Source organism: Triticum dicoccoides, chromosome 3B (assembly GCF_002162155.2).
Source record: "Triticum dicoccoides isolate Atlit2015 ecotype Zavitan chromosome 3B, WEW_v2.0, whole genome shotgun sequence".
NCBI lineage: Eukaryota > Viridiplantae > Streptophyta > Magnoliopsida > Poales > Poaceae > Triticum > Triticum dicoccoides.
In genome coordinates this window covers 595,688,850-595,707,896 of record NC_041385.1, presented here as the reverse complement: position 1 = coordinate 595,707,896, position 19,047 = coordinate 595,688,850, and positions in this window count along the sequence as shown.

Sequence of the window (19,047 nt, the reverse complement as noted above, 5' to 3'; positions counted from 1 at the left end):
GTCTACGCCCGCCGGCTTCTGGGGCCCACCGACTGGTGGGTCCCGTCGGCTGCCGGCCCATTGGTCGACAGGCTGGCCCCATCGCTTGGGGGGTCTTGTCGGGGGCTGGTTACTGTCGCCTCGCCTTTGATGACGAGGGCTTTGTCGAGGTAAGCATGGCTACAGTGCCGCCGCCTTGCGGGCGCTCACTGTAGCCTTACCTCGTCTTGTCTGCTTAATGGTGCGCGCACCCCGGTGAGGGGAGCAAGCCGGCTGCAGGAAGCCGGTCTGGCCTTAGGCCGGCTAGGGGAGGCCAGGCTGCCTTCAGATGTCTCTCTGACCGAAGGGGCCCGCCGCATCTAGGCCGTACCAGCGGCCCGTTGTGGATGGCGTCATGATTCGCATGGCAACAGTGCCTCGCCGGACAGGAGATGTCCGCCCTGTACGGTGTACTGTAGCCATGCTTGTTCCGAGATTCGGGGGTGGCAGGATCCACTGTAGCCACGCCCCGTCTCGTCACTGTTATGGGGGGTTGACTATAGGGTGCGGCCCATGGCCGCCTGCCATGGGCCAGCTTTCTTGGAACCGGTCCTTCATGGGCCGGCTTTCTTGGAGCTGGTCCTTCATGGGCCGGCTTTCTTGGAGTCGGCCCCGTCGTGGCGTCCCCCAAAGATTGTTTTACGGCCGGGCCGCCTTCCGCTAGTCGGCCTAGGTGATAGCCGGCCGGAAGAAGGCGGCCCCGTGTCTTGGGCGCTTCAAGGCTCGGTCGGCCCATTGTTTTTTCTGAGGGCCAAAGGGAGCCGGTTAGGCTACCCGTGGTCATTTACTCCGACAGTGAAGACGCGGTACACCAAGGTTGACCCGAATCACATGGCTGAGGTTAGGCCTGTAGGGTCAGATGGGAAAGAGATCCCCGTTAGTATGGTATATGACCAGGTAGGATTAGCCGCAAAGTATTCCCAACATGATTGTAGGCTAGACAGCCTGTTGGATGGTATAGAAGAAGAATTGAGTCAGTCTAAGTGACTGTGTACTTCAGATGACATATTTTGTCCCTAGCCGGATTGTAAATCATTTGTCATGGCAGACCTTTTTGCTTCAGCCAACGGACCCGATAGTCCGGAGTGTATCCGAATACCCGCTCAGTTATGTAAACCGGGGTACGCATGGAAACCAGGCGTAGGGGTCATAAGTGCTTGAACAGACAAGTACCCAACTAGCTATGTTATATTACATGGATACTAAGAAACATCTTCCAGGGAGAATAGTTCCGTGAAGGGTTCCTTTCCCTGGGTACGCATGCATTAATGTGCATGTCCGAGCTGCGAACAGAGACGCGGGATATAAAACATCTGGGGGTTTATATTGTAAGTAGGTAAGAAACATCTTTTGTTCACCGACCGAATATTCCCTTAAGAACGCTAGCTTTCGGCTTCACCTAGTCTGAGGTACACATCCGGATGACCCGGCAGTAACAATCGCAGAGGTGCTCCCCTTATGCCCTAGCCGAACTAACGGGAACGTAGGGCATAAACACAGGAGCCAGGCAACCCAGCTTGGCCAAAACTTAAGTCATATCGATGCATATAATGGCGAAAAAAGGTACAAATGGAAAAGTGATGCATATGTGGTGGGCATAAAGCCCGGAAGATAATTATATTAAGCTTCTGTATAAGAAGCCCCCAGGTATATTGGGCGCGCGTAGCGCGGCAGGAGTGTGTAGTTGAAGCACACTTGAAGCTTTTAAGGCTATAATAAGGGAAGAAAGAAAGAAAGAGAGAAAGAGGATATAACTTAAAAAAGAAAGGCGGAGGTAAGGAGACGAACACAGAGTTCGGCATTAGGCATAGAATCTTTGGAGTCTGTCCGCGTTCCATGGGTTTGGCTCGAGTCGATTATCAGATGCATCATGCAGACGGTACGCTCCTCCAGTGAGAACTTTATCAATGATGAAGGGTCCCTCCCACTTGGGATTGAGCTTGTCCTTTTTCTTCGCCGGTAGGCGTAGAACAAGTTCGCCAACGTTATAAGTTTTGGCCCGTACTTCTCTGTTTTGATACCTTCGAGCTTGTTGCTGATAGAATGTGGAACGGGCCTTTGCAACGTCACATTCCTCCTCCAGGGCATCTAAACTGTCCTGCCGATCCAGCTCGACTTCTCTCTCTTCATACATGCGCACTCGAGATGAGTCATGGATGATATCGCAGGGTAGTACCGCCTCTGCGTCGTACACCATAAAAAATGGTGTGTATCTGGTGGTGTGATTCGGTGTGGTCCGCAGACCCCATAGTACGGAGTCGAGTTCCTCGACCCAGTGTGTATCTGATTCCTTCAAGGATCGCACTAGTCTGGGTTTGATGCCGCTCATAATAAGACCATTTGCTCGTTTGACTTGACCGTTTATTTGGGGGTGATAGACGGAGGCATAATCGAGCTTAATGCCCATGTTGTCGCACCAAGTTTTCACCTTGTCGGCTGTGAAGTTGGAGCCGTTATCGGTGATGATGCTGTGGGGGGACACCGTAACGGTGTACGACCCCGGATATGAAGTCTATCACTGGTCCGGATTCGGCCGTTTTAACTGGTTTGGCTTCTATCTATTTGGTGAATTTATCCACCATGACCAACAAGTATTTTTTCTTATGGCTTCCTCCTCTAAGGGGTCCAACCATATCTAGCCCCCAGACCGCAAAGGGCCAAGTTATGGGGATCGTTTGGAGAGCGGTAGGTGGCATATGGCTTTGATTTGCAAAAAGCTGGCAACCGACGCATGTTGGACGAGGTCCTGTGCGTCTGCTCGGGCTGTCGGCCAGCAGAAACCTGTACGGAAGGCCTTGCTTACAAGGGCCCAAGCTGCGGCGTGGTGGCCGCCGAGTCCAGCATGAATTTAGGCCAGTAGATGTCGTCCTTCCTCTTCGGAGATGCACCTTTGGAGCACTTCGGTCGCGCTTTTCTTATAAAGCTCTCCCTCATAGACCTTGTAGGCTTTAGAGCGCCGCCCAATGCAACGTGCTTCATTTTGGTCCTTAGGGAGTTCTTGCCTATTTAGGTAGGCTAGGAAGGGTTCTGTCCACGGGGCAATCATAGCCATAATCACGTGGGCCGAAGGTGTTATATCGGTGGAGGAGCCTCCGATTACGTCAGAGTATTCGGTATCTAGGGTTGTGTTCGGGTCCGGGCTGATATTGTTGGTCTCCCCTTCCCACACTATGGATGGCTTGAACAGTCTTTCCAAAAAGATATTGGGTGGGACAGGGTCACGCTTAGCGCCGATGCGGGCGAGAATATCCGCTGCTTGATTGTTTTCTCGGACCACATGGTGGAATTCGAGCCCCTTGAACCGAGCTGACATTTTGAGGATGGCATTGCGGTATGCCGCCATTTTTGGGTCCTTGGCGTCAAAGTCTCCATTTATTTGAGATATTGCAAGGTTTGAATCCCCATGCACTTCTAGGCGTTGAATGCCCATGGAGACTGCCATCCGAAGACCATGCAACAGAGCCTCGTATTCGGCTACGTTGTTGGAGTCTGTATATAGTATTTGGAGTACGTATTGGACTGTATCTCCGGTGGGGGATGTCAGGACAACGCCTGCTCCCAGACCAGCAAGCATCTTAGAGCCGTCAAAGTGCATGATCCAATTGGAGTACGCGTCGTACTCTTTAGGGAGTTCGGCTTCTGTCAATTTGGTGACGAAGTCAGCCAGTACTTGCGACTTAATGGCTCGCCGTGGTTTGTACATGATGTCGAACGAGAGGAGCTCGATAGCCCACTTAGCAATCCGTCTCGTGGCATTGCGGTTATTTATTATATCGTTGAGTGGTACTTCGGAGGCCACTGTGATTGAACACTCTTGAAAGTAGTGTCGTAGTTTTCGCGATGCCATGAAGACCGCGTATGCTATCTTTTGATAATGTGGGTACCATGACTTGCATGGAGTGAGGACAGTGGATACGTAGTATACCGGCTTTTGAAGCGGGAACTTATGTCCGTCCGTCTCTCGTTCGACGACTAGAACTGCGCTTACAACCTGGTGTGTTGCAGCTATATATAACAGCATGGGTTCGCCGATATTTGGCGCGGTCAGGATTGGATTGCTGGCTAAGAGGGCCTTTATTTCTTCCAGTCTGGCTGTAGCCGCATCCGTCCACTCTAAGTGTTCGGTGCATCGAAGAAGGCGATAAAGAGGTAGTGCCTTTTCTCCCAATCAGGAGATAAAGCGGCTTAGGGCAGCCACGCATCTAGTTAATTTCTGGATTTGCTTGAGGTCTGTTGGGGTAGCCAACTGTGATAGAGCTCGGATTTTAGCCGGGTTTGCTTCAATTCCTCTATTGGAAACGATGAAGCCTAGCAGCTTTCCGGCAGGCATGCCGAAAACGCATTTTTCTGGATTGGGCTTGATGTCGTATGTTCGAAGATTGTCGAACGTAAGCCTCAAGTCATCTATTAAAGATTCGATGTGTCTGGTTTTGATGACCACGTCGTCTATGTATGCCTCCACTATTTTGTCGATTTGTTTTTCCAGACATGTCTGAATCATGCGTTGATAGGTTGCACCGGCATTTTTGAGCTCGAAAGGCATGGTGTTAAAACAGAAGGGGTCGTATGGTGTGATGAATGTCATTGCGGCTTGATCGGACTCCGCCATCTTGATTTGATGGTATACGGAGTATGCATTGAGGAAGCACAATGAGTCGTGTCCTGCGGTAGCATCGATGATTTGATCGATGCGAGGGAGGGGGAAGGGATCCTTGGGGCAAGCCTTATTGAGGTCCTTGAAATTGACACATAGGCGCCAGGATTTGTCCTCTTTGGTACCATCACCAAGTTTGCTAGCCAGTCCGGATGTTTTATTTCTCTGATGAATCCGGCCTCGAGTAACTTGGCTAGCTCTTCTCCCATGGATAGTCGCTTAGGTTCTGAAAAGCGCCGAAGAGTCTGCTTGAACGGCTTGTATCCCTTCAGAATGTTTAGGCTATGTTCGGCCAGCCTGCGTGGGATACCTAGCATGTCTGAAGGATGCCAGGCAAAGATGTCCCAGTTCTCGCGCAAGAACTCTCGCAGTGCAGCGTCTATTGTGGGGTTCAGGTGTGCCCCGATGGATGTTGTTTTTTTAGGATTCGTTGGGTGGACCTGGAATTTTACTATTTCTTCCGCTGGTTTGAAAGAGGTGGACTTGGTTCGTTTGTCGAGTATCACGTCGTCCATGTCCACTGTGGAGCGCAGCGCAGTTAGTTCTTCGGCCGCGAGGGCTTTGAATAATGCCTCAAGGGCCAGTCCGGCGGTTTTATTTTCGGCGCGGAGTGCTACGTCCTGATCACTAGCTAGAGTGATGATTCCATTGGGCCCGGGCATCTTGAGCTTCATGTACCCGTAATGGGGTATAGCTTGGAAGCTCGTGAATGCATCCCGCCCTAAAGGTGCGTGGCATTCGCTACTGCACGGGGCCACTTGGAATGTGATTTCTTCGGACCTATAATTCTCCGGCGTGCCGAATACCACATCTAGTGTGATTTTCCCGCACATCGTGCCTCTCGACTAGGGATGATTCCTCTGAAGGTCGTGCTGCTTTGCTCAATGTGGCTCTTATCTATTTCCATTTTGTTAAGAGTTTCCTCGTAGATGTGGTTTAATCCGCTGCCACCGTCCATAAGCACTTTAGTAAGCCAAAAGCCGTCCACAATCGAACTAAGGACCAAAGCGGCTGGTGCTCGAACTGTTCGGAATTGAGGTTCTTCACTAGCATTGAAGGTTATGGCCTTGTCGTTCCATGGATTTATTGCTGCAATGTGGCAGACTTCGGTGAGGCTGCGGAGTGCTCGCTTGCGCCTGTTGTTTGAGGCAAAAGTCTCGAAGACTGTCAATGCCGTATTGTTATTTTCCGTGGGATGATGCTCTACGGAATCATTGATGAGGAGATCCTTGCCGCTCTTGGCCACATGCCGAAGTATCCAACATGCTCTAAGGCTATGTGTTGGTATGGTATCCGGTGTGCTGTGAATTTTGCATCGCCCATTGAGCCATCCCTCCAATACGGTTCCACGCCCTATAGTGGGCTTTGGTTTCTTTGTAATTGTATTAGGTGACTTGCGAGAGTGCACCCTTTCAATTCGGACGAGGGGTTTAGTAAGAGCCGAAGGATCCCAGAATTTTGTTTAGGCTTTCCAGGCGCTTTCCATCGCACATTACTTCTGTACTATGGCCGCCAAGTCAGCGAAGTGTGCTATGTCACATCGACTTATGGCGTTGAGGATTCCCCTGTCCGTGCAATTTTTGCAAAAGAATGAAATTGCGTCTTCCTCGCGACAGTCCTTGACCTTGCTCATTACAAGGAGGAATCTGGCCCAGAAGTGATGTACTGTCTCTGGGGGCTCTTGTATAATGTGGGAAAGATCACTTGTATTTGGGTGAGTTGGTAGATTTGAGTCTAAACCCTGACCCGATCCAAGACCCAGGGGCAGAGGAGCTTCCGAGCTTGGCAGTTCGGGCTCCGGGAAGTTGCCCAATTTTTCTGACCCGCTGTCCGATTCTAGGTTCAGAGCTTGGGCCATGTCCTCCCGTAGAAGGGTATCCGGCTCAGAGAGCTCGGGAGTCCGTATATAGTTCGTCCTCATAATAGAGTAAGAATCGTTGCATTTCTCCTCCACCACCGCTATCTGATGGGTGACCGGCGGAGAGTTAATCTCCCTTTGGTCAGGTTTAAGCCCGATCCGATCATAGTCCGTAGCGAGTCCCAGGCAGCAATGCGATCCAAGAGCTCGTTCAGGGAGTAGAGCTCCACTGGATCCATCTGCTCAGTGAATTCCGAGCTGACGTGGAGGCTGTTTTTGATGACCTGAGAAGTCATCATCAGCGCGGCGGCCGAACGGGCGGTCATGATGAAGCCGCCTAGTCGGAGAGTTCGTCCTACAGCCAGGGCTCCCCCAGAGGTGATGTTGTCCTTGACAACAAGGCGAGCCATCAAGCCTTACCACGACGGCACAGTGGAACTCTCAATGAAAGCACCAATGTCGGTATCAAAACCGGTGGATCTCGGGTAGGGGGTCCCGAACTGTGCGTCTAAGGCTAATGGTAACAGGAGGCAGGGGACACAATGTTTACCCAGGTTCGGGCCCTCTCGATGGAGGTAATACCCTACTTCCTGCTTGATTGATCTTGATGATATGAGTATTACAAGAGTTGATCTACCATGAGATCGTAGAGGCTAAACCCTAGAAGCTAGCCTATGATTATGATTGTTGTCATCCTACAGACTAAATCCTCCGATTTATATAGACACCGGAGGGGGCTTGGGTTACACAGAGTCGGTTACAGAGAAGGAGATCTACATATCCGAATTGCCAAGCTTGCCTTCCATGCAAAGGAGAGTCCCATCCGGACACAGGACGAAGTCTTCAATCTTGTATCTTCATAGTCCAACAGTCCGACCAAAGTATATAGTCCGGCTGTCCGAGGACCCCCTAATCCAAGACTCCCTCAATGAAGTCCTCACATTTTTGATCCAGCAAGAGGAGCGAAGTAGTAGATGAATTCTGGCAGCACGATGGCGTGGTGGCGGCGGTGGTGAAACTATTTCCGTGGGGCTTCGCCAAGCACAACGAATTTAGACGGAGGAGGAACTAGAGGGAGAGGCGGTGCCGCACACGGCTTGCAGATTCATGGTGTGTGGCGCCCCTCCCCTCCTCTCATATATATAGGTGGAGGGGGGAGGGGAGGCAGCCCTAGGTGTGCACCAAGGGGGCCAGCGGCTGCCCTAGGACGCCTGCCCTAGGCGCCCCCCTTCCTTCCTTTGCGCGTGGGGAAAAGGCGGGAGGGGCCATCCCTCCTCCTTCCTCCTTTGGCACGTGGAGATAAAGGTAGGAGGGGATGGCCCTCCTCCTTTCCTTCCCTAAGGGGCCGGCGGCTAGAGGCGGGGCGCGCTAGCCCCTTGTGGCCTCCTAGAACTCCTTCCGGTCATCTGATAATTATCCGGTGCATTCTGAAACCTTTCCGGAGACCAAATACTATCATCCTATATATCAATCTTTACCTCCGGAGCTCCCCGTCATGTCCGTGATCTCATCCGGGACACCGAACAACATTCGGTCACCAACATACACAACTCATATAGTACTATATCATCAACGAACGTTAAGCGTGTAGACCCTACAGGTTCGAGAATGATGTAGACATGACTGAGACGCTCTCTAGTCAATAACCAATAGCGGGACCTAGATGCCCACATTGGTTCCTACATATTCTATGAATATCTTTATCGGTCAAACCTTTATGACAACATACACAGTTCTCTTTGTCCGTCGGTATGTTACTTGCATGAGATTTGATCATCGGTATCTTAATACCTAGTTCAGTCACGTTACCGGTAAGTCTCTTTACTCCTTTTGTAATATGTCATCTTGTAACTAACTCGTTAGTCACTTTGCTTGCAAGCTTCTTGTGATGCTATATTACCGAGAGGGCCCGGAGATACCTCTCCGTCATACGAAGTGACAAATCCCAATCTTGATTCATGCCAACTCAACAGACACCTTCCGAGATACCTGTAGAGCACCTTTATGATAACCCGGTCATGAAGTGACGTTTGATACACACAAGACATTCTTCCGGAGTCCGGGAGTTGCAGGATCTCATGGTCGAAGGAACATGTATTTGACATCAAGACATGAAAGCAGTAGCAATAAACTGAACGATCATATGCTATGCTGACAGATGGTTGTTGTCCATCACATCATTCTCCTAATGATGTGATCCCGTTATCAAATGACAACTCATGTCTATGGTCAGGAAACCTTAACCATCTTTTGATCAATGACCTAGTCTAGTAGAGGCTTACTAGGGACTTCGTATTTGTTTATGTATTCACACATGTATTTAAGTTTCCGATTAATATGATTATAGCATGAATAATGAAACTTTATCATGATTAAGGAAATATAATAATAACCACTTTATTATTTCCTCTAGGGCATATTTCCAACAATGTGTACATTTTTAGTTCAAAAGAAGGCCCTTTATCACCATCTAATCCTCCTCAAGTTTGTCTACATGCATGTAGTTGTGATAGCCTTGCTCAATAGGGATGGTAGACTACTCATATCAACAAGGAATTTCTTTTCTGGCAGTCCATTCGGAAAGAACTTCAAAGTTAAGGGTGCTCGGCTTGGAGCAATTTCAGGATGGGTGAAGTTGGTCACACGTGTGCATGAGTGAAGATAAAGTGCACAGAAAAGACTAGTTTTGATTTGTGGGGCCATTCTAGATCCTGCCAGGAGTAACGGCGAGTAATCGGCGGGTGTGTCTAGCATTACAAGTTGGTATCAGAGCCGAGCCTCACGGTTACAGGGATGTTTGCGGGCCAAGTGTGCGGTCATTTTGTGCATGGCGTTTATGGCCCATCGTGGCACATTGCATGACACATGTGCCGGACTGGACGCACCAACGTCTGCGCCAAGAGCAAATGTTTTTGCCAGCTGACGAGGACGTTGGTTCCTTTGTGTGGGGGTGTATGTATGTGATACTCTGGCTTAATAGGGATGATAGACTACTCATATCAACAAGGAATTCCTTCTTTTCCGTGAGCCATTCGGAAAGAACTCCAAAGTTAAGCGTTCTCAACTTGGGGCAATTTCAAGATGGGGGACCAACTGGTCCTAGGTGCGCATGAGTGAGAACAAAGTGTGCAGAAAAGACTAGTGTTTATCTATGGGCCCAATCTGGATCCCACCATGAGTAACGACCATTAACCGGTCCGGGGCGTTACACTAGTACACGGAGCTCCAACACAGATTCATGTCGTCTCCTTGGGGCGGCGTGGTTATGGTTTTCTCGTCGTGCATGTGCGATGGCGAGGTTTGGTGGTGGGTGCTTTAGATCTATTTAGGGGTTCAAGTACGACGATGGTGGCTCCAGGGTGCTGGTACTTGGAGGCACATGTACGAAGATTTCATGTCTATCATCACAAGGTCAAGCCAACTCTGGTAGGGTAGCGACGACAGCGGCGCATCGGCAACTCGGTCGTTTGGGAGTCCAGGAATCTTGATGTAATTTTTATTATGTTTGTGGTGCTTTGTACTTTTTGTAAACTTTTATAATAGATTAGGTTACTTTTCATGAAAAAGGCACTCCACCGCCATTACCATTTATTATTATTTGTCTCTTGTCACAAGCTTTGTTTAAGATGACCCCAAATTAATTGAGTCGTTAACTTCATATGATAAAATTGATAATATTACTCTACCCCTTGTAGGGCAAGAAGTTAATGATTAGGTGGAACTAGCATGGACTTATCAATTATACAAATAAGTAAATAAATTCTAGTGACATTCATCCAACTTGGTTAGGATGGTCCGACAGTTGAACTATTCACATGAATATATTTTATTTATATTGTTTATATTTTTGGTATGCTATATGGGCTATGGGGAACTACGGTGGTCCATGGACAACCCTGTCCATGCCATAGCAACGCCACTTGTGATAACTAATTATGTGTATGTGCAATGCACGTTGGTATTATGAAGTAAATTAATTGCATGCACATATTAGGTAGGATATTATTTGCGCATTAATTATGTTATTAGTGTTTACATTGATATTTAGTATAATATTAATTACACGCTAAACATGTTGAGTGTTGTCATTAGATTTGTCTAGGTCGTTGGATTACCCTGGTTTAATGGCTGAAATGGCTTTGCTCCTTTGGGTCTCTTTTATATTGGTATAGATATAGATAATAAAGGAAGCAAAATAGGGAAGGATGTACAATTTGAATTAATGTTATCTTTGCTTTCTAATATTGGATTCGCAAAAAGGAAATGGAGACCAACATGCACTAATTCCTTTCAACTACATTCTATTGAACCATACTACTTAGAGATTGATGTGAAATTTGGAATAAATGGACATGAATATAACATATGTGGATTTAATATACATATTACATATTAATCAGTAATCACACCACTAATTTAAAGAAATTAGATTTCTACCATAAGGCACACTTAAGTAAAACAAATATTCTAGTGACATTGATGTGATGTATATACTACATGATGGTATTTCTAATATTTAGGGATGCCATAAAGTTAAGTTAAATCATACTTCAAGATGTCAAACATAAATAGTTATACAGTTGCATGTTTTCATTTTATTTGAATGAACATGTTGTATTTCCAATATTGGTATAGTTGATTTTTTTTTTGCTTCATCAATTAGCGGTTAGGATCACCATATGCTCATGCCACTTGGGAGGTAACTAGGAGGGTCCTAAAATTTACTCCCTTTGATGTGTCTAAGTCTCCAAAACATCTTAGATTAGTTTACACAAGTAGTATCATATTATAAACCAACATACAACGGGACATGGATCCTCTTAATTAAATCATTTAATTTTGGTTGGGTGACTTAAGTCAGAGAATCTTCACCCCCGTACAACAAAGGAAACACATTATCCATAAGCACACGCATCCATGTGCCCCATGTGTTCACACACATATGGGGCCAAGTGATGAGCACTCGAATAGGAGTTATGTATATGGTAGATCAGTTGGTGAACACTTAAGTATGAGTTGCTCACTAGGTTCATAACTCATAGATATATATGTGATGTCTTCACACGGCAGGATCATCAAATGCATTCCAGGAAGAGTCACACTTCCTTTATAGATAAATGCTAGATATGCTAGGAAAGACGTGCATATATATGGTAACTGAAATCAGGTGATTTCATTGCGAGAATTGCTATGAATAGGATGCATAGGGAAGTTTTTGGTGGAACATCTACAAGGATCATCTAGCATGTTTGCACAAACTTTGCTAGTGTCTTAGTTTGGCGGCAGTAAAGTCTTCATTCTCCTATTCGAGGTGGTAAGGTCTAGGAGCCAGCAAGATGAGGTGTAGGTTCCTAATATTTCTAGTTGACAATCACCCGGTCTGCTTGCAACCTAGTGGCCAGCTAGTTCAGGTCCATGGTACATGCATTTTCCAACAACACCTCTTGTAGCATGAGAAGAGTAGATGGATTTCCTTTTTAATTGAAACTTAGTGGGGCACCTCCACTGTCCAAAGTTACAAAAAAGTAGACAAATGAATTTGGTGGAAAAAACAGAATCCAATATGAAGTTAATAGCGTGTGCAAATAGAAATGTTTAGGATAAGTACATCGAGGGTACCATCGAGAATAATTGCATAGAGTGCTATGTTCAGGCTCCCACTTGTGAATTACTACTAAACCTAAAATAACATGATAGCAATATATATCCAAGTGAAATTCATCGTTGTTTAAGACCTTGTGGCATAAGACTAGTAACTACAAGAGGATGGAGTCAAAATGTGTTTAGGTCTCAATCATCAATACCAAAAGGTAAAATAAAACTGAAGTTCTATTTATTGGTGGGGCCAAAAGAGCTAACTCAGTTATAAACTTATTTACATGCATAGCAATCAAATCAATAGCAACATGAGTTGGATCCCAAAATACCTAACTTTCACCATATCATGGAGCAAATAAGTATCTTAGCACGGCACATTACTATGTGAAAGTATAGAATAATAATGATGCATGAATGGGTAGGTTGAAAATAAAGAAATTTAAATGTGCTCCAGATTTGGCAGTTCATGTGAACATCTTCCCCGATAGTGCAACGATGAATCGACAATACAATGGCTTGTCTTGGAGGGCGCGAAACAATCTGATTCACACCTACTGGGGTGGATGACTCAAACCTTTTAAAACATGAGGTTATCTTGTTTGTGCAGGTTTAATTTTCTTGGGGATTCTTATGGGGTATTAGAGGAATGTCAAAATGTAAATGCACTACTTGGAAGTATGTGATGTAATTTTTTGTTCTACCATGTATCTCTTTTATTTATGTGGTTTCGATTGCACCCTGGTTAGTTAATCAAAAAAGTTCCCCGCGTAGAAAAGGTTAATCAAGGAACGTTGGATCGACTGATACAAAATTTATTTAATATTTTTATCTTTTACTTCTGCATTACCCAATAGATACTCCTTTCGTTTTGTGTATATCCTAAAAACTCAAGAGAAAATAAGTAAGGGCTTAGCTCGTTTGATTCATAGTATTTTGGATCTTTTGGATTCCTTTGTAAATCGTTTGATTCGATGGGTTGTGGTCATTTAATTTTTTCTAAGGACTACTTTGCATTCCATTATGGGAGGAAATCTCCATCCACTCAAATCAACATCCTTTTTTATAATGTGGTACCAAACATTTTTTACTTAAATTCATCTAATTTCTTTAATCCTATAAGTTTAATAGCATATGCTACTTCAATCATATTTTTTTCTCAATTTCTATGCTTTGAGAATTCTACTACAAATAAAAAGACCTAAGCTGGCGTGAACCATCTCACTTCAATTACTCTGCCACTAGTGCAACACGTCCATAGTGGCTCAATTGGTCATCGTTGTGTTGCCTACAGCCTGACTAACTTTCGAGGGGCAGCTGGGCACAATTTCCTTCCCTTCCCTTTGTAAGGGGCGGTTAGGACAAACTCTTCCTTCCCGGGCTTCGTCGGGTAAATATGGAGATTCATCTTCCCTTAGTTGTCGCTCTGGTGGTCAGTGGCAGGGAGGGGAACCCCGATGCCTTGGCTCCGGCTAGTAGTTTAGGTTAGGATCTTTTAGTCCTTGCAGGAGCGACACTTGGACTGGTAGCAAAAATTCTTCTTCAAGTTAGTTTTCTGGGTTTCGATCCTTCTCTAGTTTATCCATATTTGAGGAGTCGACAGTGCTCCAACGTAGATTTCCACCATCTCCTTGGAGCGGCGAGGATATGGTTTCTCGCCATGGGTGCGTTATGGCGAGATGGTGTCAAACACTTCCGATCAATTCAGTGGCCCAACGATGACGACTACGGTTTCAAGGTGTTGGTCCTTAGGGTCACATGTATAAAGATTTTTCGGCTGTCATGTACAAGATCAAGCTAGCTCTGACATCAGCCATTGACGGAGCATGTTCTGACGTTGATAGTGGTTGTTTAGTGATACAAAGACCTTGATGTATTTTTTACTATATGTTTGGCGTGTTATTTATGATTTTTTAGGGATTCTTATTTACGATTTTTTTAACACAGTACAAACGCAAGCACTCATACATACGTGCATACACTTACCCGCATAAACGCGCACACGTACACCCTACCCCTATGAGCATCTTTGAGAGAATGAGCCGGCATATCATCTTGAGATTTACGAAGAGGGGTCAACGTAGGCGCCTCGTCGTCGACGGGGAAGTCTCCTCCCACTAAAAACGCATCATCGAAAATTATGCAATAAATTTAGAAACAACGCGAACCATACTTTGATGATCGATCTTTCTTTCTAAAGGAAAAAAAAGAGGGGCACAGCTAGGCCGCTCATCACGCCCTGATTGAGCGCCGTCTCCACATAAGAAAATGCACCGAAAGCGCCGCGCACGGGCGGGTGCGTCAACCCGGGACGACAGCGCCCGGCTTCCCCTCCCCGCCCACCGCGTGGCCGTCTCCTCCGCGCAGTCGTCCGCCCACACCACACACAACGTGGGCTGCCGTAACGTGCCCGTGGCATATTATCTGTGGCTACCGTGCGGCGACATCATCACCGTTGCTAGCAACACCGCTAGCCCAGGCTGTTCGGCCATCAGTGCTCCAGGGCCGATGGATGGCTCATCAGAGGCTACCGCCCGTTCAATCATGGTCCGTTCTACGTGACACGGGCAGGACGGCACCACCCTCCTTATGCATAGACTCCCGATGCCAACAAGTGTCGTCCCCATCGCCCAACCAAACAAACGGACGAAACATCGACGGACAGGCGGGCACCGCGTGTGCCGCTGCATGCGTGTACCGATCCATCGATTTGACACCGCACCTAGTCCTAGCAGATAATCGTAGTACGCTGCAACAATTATAGGCGTCGAGCCAACAGCTGTGCTAACAAACAAGCAAGCAAAGCAACCTTATCCTCTCGCTGTCTAGACCTGGTTCGGAAGGACACGCGCACGTGCTAGCTAGTTGTACCATGCAGTGATGCTGATGCAGGGTTGATTGCTTGATCAAATCCATCCCCGACAAACGGCGAAACAACCGCCTCTCCCAAATGCCACAGAAGCAATAATAGAACGCACCATGTCAGGTTCATGATACGCTCGGCTCGGCTCGGCATCCTCTCGTGTAAAACTACCCTACCTAGCCTCGACCCTACCCTACCCTACCCTATCGAAATGGGTGTTGGTAGGCCAGATGCCCTAGCCACACACGTGACGTGACCACCTCATTGACGACAATTATCGGCCATGAAGAAGAAGAGTCGAGGTGAAGAGAACTATACACAGCAAGTCCACGTCCGCCGACTCGACACCTCTGCGCCTGCGCGCGGCATGGCCGATGGCTGGTCCGGCCCCTCGGCGGCCGGCCGGCTCACCAGCAGCGACTGAGTGGGTCTCCGCCTAATTAACCAACGGTTGGCGTCACCGTGCATCATCGTCGCTCTACCTGGCTCCATATGTACGTTTTTTATCATTAGTACAGACACAAGCGTTCATATACACGCGCATACACTCATTCATATGAACGCACACACGCACACCCTACTTCTATTAGCACCTCCGAGAAACTGTGCCGGCATATCATCTTGAGATTTACGAAGCCACCGTAGGCGCCTCGACGTCGACGGGAACGTCTCCTCCCACTGAAAGCGCATCGCCGAAAATTCTGAAATAAATCCAAATCTAGAAATAATTCGAGCACCAGGATTTAAACCCTGATGGGTTCAAGATATCATTGTTCATCTAATCATCTCAATCACAGGTTGATTTGCTGCTGCACACCTACGTTGACGCTTGTAGTATGCTCTTGCCTGGCCGGCTTGATTGTGTCCTGCGCGGCGTCAATCACGCATCTTCACGCGCAAACTTCTTTCCATCCCTGCGCGAACATGCTGCATCAATTATGCAACGGCGCCGTCGATTAATTGAAAGTACGGGGCTCCGCTCCACCCGTGGACGGCGTTGCGTTGTCAAACACGTACGCACAGTGATGGCGATACAGTGATGGGTCATGGCGTGCACTACCTCATTTATGCGCTTGGGTTCACACCGCCAGATGATGGTAGTGCCTGTCACGTCGCATGGGCTTCGCTTGGTTGGTTCGACTTGTTGGAGTGGGGCGGTCAGAGAGAGCACCCCGGCCGCAAGCGCTAGGAAATACTCGTACGATCGAACTGATACCAAGAGACGAGGTCCACGAAGTTTCTTTCCGCTTGCTGCGGCGAAATTTATGCGATGGAGTGTGACAAGAGCAGCACCGAATTTCCATCGGCCGAACATTAGAATGCTGTCCTGACCCTTTCGGCAGGTTCGCGGAGAGCGATGATAAACGTTTTCGCTTACAACAAGTGTTTCCAAGCTTGGGATTCGGAGGACACGAGGAAGGTAGTTTCTCTGAAGCTACAATCGTTCCGAATCTCCATGGACCATGGATGCAAAAGTATAACCGAAAGCCGCCAGCGTGCTCTAATTCATGCACGTGATAGTCTTCCGGGGAAGAAAAATGTACATCAGTGCGTCACTTGTTGTCTCTTGAAGGGATTACGGGTGGGTAAATATTCCTTTTCAATGTCATGAAGCTGCATTATTAATGATGAATCCGCATCGAGCTCGGATGAGGAGATTATCTGTTATTTTTTCTTTTCTTCTTTGATGATTGTTTTGTGGTGCCGGAGATAGGTGACGGGCGTTGGTGTTATAAGCTCAGAGGATTCTTCGGTCTTGATTGTAATTTTCATTCTTGGCTGATCTTTCTTTGTGCAAAGACTATCATTTTGTTGTCCTTTTAGTTTTGTCAGGTATGATATGAATGAGACATATCTTACCATGCAAAAAAAAAAAATACTCAAAACAATTTCATAAAAAATTATACCAAAACGAGACATCAAAGTACTTGGAACAGTATACTAGTATACATGTAAAATTTGCAGGTGAAGCGAACACATAGACCAACAATCAAGTGATCAAAACGCGCCATAGGGGTGGTACGTCCAAGTTGGCGAAGTCAGACCCAAAGCCATGGAAGTAGACAATAGGAGGCGAGTGGTCGTACCAAGACATTTCCCAAAACCTACCATCCTTCATCCCATATAGGTCCGCAAAAGGGTGAGGTTCTAGAGGTATGCTCTCATGTATAACTATGCACGCGATCACCGGGGTGAAGAAACGGATAGCATCACACTGAAAAGGAACGATGGGGTATGCACGAGGAGGCGAAGGCAAATGTGATGTTTGTTGGTGATGGCTAGGGTTGTCAAACTCCTCACTGCATAGTCGATCGGGTGGGAGAAGCATGAATAGATTTATGTCTGAGTCAGTAACAACACACTATTCAAACAAATCAGACCGATTGATATTAACGCATAACAATTGGCATGCGTAATAACCCCCCACCTGAACAAAAACAAAACAGAAACGAGTACACTTGTACACATGGTTGTTGGGATGGGTAGGTCAAGAGCAGCACATCGAAAAGAATGTTGGTAGTGGGATATCAGAGAGGAGATAGAAGAAATATGTGATATATTCAATTACTGCTAGTTTAATTTGTCAAACTCCTCATCATAGAGTCAGTCGGGTGTGCTACGTGGGGGTAAACCCTTGTCTGAGTCAGTAATAGCCCACCATCTGAACAAAATCGAAACGACTGTTGCCAACATGTAACAATGACATGGGTAGCAACCCAACATCCACACGAAAACATAATGACAACTATTGACGTGTAACACTTGGCATGGGTTTGTACTTAGCTCATTCGTGAAATACGACACACATGGGTGGAGGAGTAGATGCGTATAACTCATCTTCCCAAGCTCACAAGAGCGGTGGGAGGGGAGTCCCTCATGGTGGTCCCGACACTCCTTTACTCACCAAGTTCACGATGGGTATGGGCCGACGTTATCCATTGGGACGTCTAGCCCATAATTTGAAGGCCGGTTGCTTTTTTTGGGCCGAATTCATAAGAAAAATGTCTCAGGGAGTCGGTCACATGAGCCCACCGACACTAACAGGTCGATCCAAATTTAATTGCCCAACGTTATAGTCTGGCATTACCATGCACATGACTTTGCAAGCTTATTACCCTACTGCTTATATGAAATTTCCAAACCACTGACCAAATACTGCTTTTGTTTCAAAGTTATAAATTTGCTACCTTATGATGCAAACGGTTCGTGTTAGAAATAGAAAAAAAATGCATATGTTCCTTTTTTATTTGGACAAATAGAATGTAAATATCCTAACTTACTAAAAATCTCTACAGCTAAATGATGCTAATTGAAATATTATTGTTGTGTAAATACTTTTTGTTCTTGTGCAATCTAGTATTAAAATGGGCTGGACAATGTTGTCCTATAAGACATGAGGCCATTCGGTTGGCTCCATGTCACTGAATAGAACAGAGGGGGCGACGAGGACCAAGTCCGGGCCAGAGCGAACCGGCCCATTCCAAACCTGACTCCACTTGTAGGTAAACTCCCGCCATGTCATGAACCTACTAATAGTTAGTATGACCCAGATTTCTTCAGGAATTTGATGTGTAATGGGCCAAATATCCAGAAACGTCAACATTCACCTTCGATGGTAGGAGATTCTATGAACTAAAAACTGCCACCACACCCTGCAGTGCTAACATGCTAGTAACATGGTAGTGATATGTACCACTTAGGGCATCACCAACGTGGAGAACACATTTCCCCCTTGTATCCTTGTATTTGGTCGGACAAGTGTGAATGTCCGGAATCCCTTAGGCCGCTACCAAATCGAGGATGAAGTATGAGAGTCCAGACGTCTGCCACGTCAGATCGACGACCCGACCCACCCTTCTTTTTAAACAGTCGTTCCTCACTCTCACTCACTTTATTCCCCTCACAAAACCCTAGCCGTCACCCACCACACACAACGACAGCCGCCATCCAATTGCTATGGGCAAGCAAATGAGTGAGAAGGAATGTGATCGTAGCTAGGCGATGTGGTTGCTCGGGGGCTACCATTCCGATATTTCGTTGCACGTCGCGATGACAAAT